This window comes from Babylonia areolata, chromosome 2 (genome assembly GCF_041734735.1).
Source record: "Babylonia areolata isolate BAREFJ2019XMU chromosome 2, ASM4173473v1, whole genome shotgun sequence".
Classification (NCBI taxonomy): Eukaryota; Metazoa; Mollusca; class Gastropoda; order Neogastropoda; family Buccinidae; genus Babylonia; species Babylonia areolata.
Genome location: NC_134877.1, coordinates 41,398,788 through 41,400,686, shown reverse-complemented (window position 1 = coordinate 41,400,686; position 1,899 = coordinate 41,398,788).

Below are 1,899 nucleotides of genomic sequence, written 5' to 3'. Positions count from 1 at the left end.
TTTTTCATGATAGCTAGGCTCAGTGGTATGACAACAAAGGGGGAAAGGAATTAGAACTGTATCCATCGGTTTAATTAATGCGTCTACACGTTGTCTTCAAAGACACGAAAGTGCCGTCACAGGCAACAATCAGACAAACAACAAAAGAAATAGAAATCGATTTTCTTATTCGTATCCGGATGGTTGCCAATGATTTCTTTTACTCGCAGCGGCACACAGTAATTATACAGTAGTTTCCCATTGTTCATCTGACTAACGAGAAGAAAAGAAGTGTGCCATTGTTGAAACTCCTTCCCTCCCTCCTTCCCCCTCTGTCTCTGTCTGTCTGTCTGTCCCTCTCTCTCTCTCTCTCTCTTTCTCCCTGTCTGTCTGTCTCTGTCTCTTTGTCTCTGTTTCTGTCTGTCTCTCTCTCTCTCCACACACACACATCAGATAAACATCTATTGGTCCAAGGTCCAGCCTTGTTTCTTCAAAGTGATTTTTATTGTTGTACTGACCCCAATGTGCGAAATCTGTCTCTGTATTTCAACAATGCCTTTAGATATTGGGAAATTGATAACCCTGAAAGTTTCTGATTAACCAGATATTTCCATGGTTGTGTTGTTTTACTCCCCAGTGTATGAGTGATATTATTGTTATTATTATTATTATTATTATAAGAAAATGATGTAATTTTTATAAGTATTGTTTATTTGTCCACATTCCCTTTGATGAGGGGTCTAGACCTATGATGAATAAACCGTCTGAATATGAAATGTCTCTACCATATCCCTCTTTCCTTTTTCGCCAACGTCTCTTCACTTCTGTTTCTCTTTAATGCATCCTTATCATTTCACATTTGTTTCTTTTTTCTTTGTTTATTTCACATTATTCATTTGGTAATTTATATTAAAAAAATTCTTTTGTACGGTCCTCTCTATGGCTGAGCTGTCGTTTTACTTGTGTTGCGTTTATTGTCTCTGAATCTTGAAGTTTTCCTTCTCTCTTCTGTAGCGAGGTACTGTCCTTTATATCACTATATTTTTTAAATATTTTTTTACGCTCGCCCTTTTAATGCTCGTTTTTCATGCTCCCAATTTTTGTTTCTAATTCATACTCATATTTTGTTCTATTTTATTTTTGTATATATCACCTTGGTAATTGGAGTTAATCTGCAGGAGGAACATTAACAAGCAGACTATGTATTAACAAATGGATTTGCTGGTTGGTTGCTTATATTTTAATACCAGGAGTACAATTTCATAATCATACTGACATATGAAAAAGTAGTGAGACAAAACGTGTTTCAGCCAGCATTATTGTTATTCCAACATTCTCCTTTATACCCCCTCTCCAGCGTGTCATTCCATATCAAAATATTGAAGGGTAAAGATATGAAACGAGAGTTAGAAACGGGTCTATTTATTATAATTGCAGTTATTGTTTCCTTCGTCTTATAGTTTCCAGCGGGGCGAACATTTGAAGAGGTTTCGGAAATTATTATTGAGTGGACAGCGAGTGTGGAGTTCTTTTTTTCCATATTCTGATTTGAATAGATAACCGTCATAACAACACTCCAACACCCTTTGCTGTAGCGTGCTGCCAGCCGTTTCCAGCTGTAATCATATGATGTTATATTTACCATGTATAAATAATGCATCGTCCCATTATTAACGCGCTGCTACCGTTTAACTGTATGCACATCATTCAGTTGATTTTTCATTTGGCTTCTGTACATGTCACCATCGCATTTCAAAACTGAAGAACAAAGGCGTGTAAAATGTGGGTGCACTCACGCCAGCACGCATGCACAAACACACGCACTCGCGAACGGACCGCACTCTACTCCTCTCCTCTCACGCTAGTACGCGCTTGAACGCGTGCGCGTGCACACACACACACACACACACACACACACAC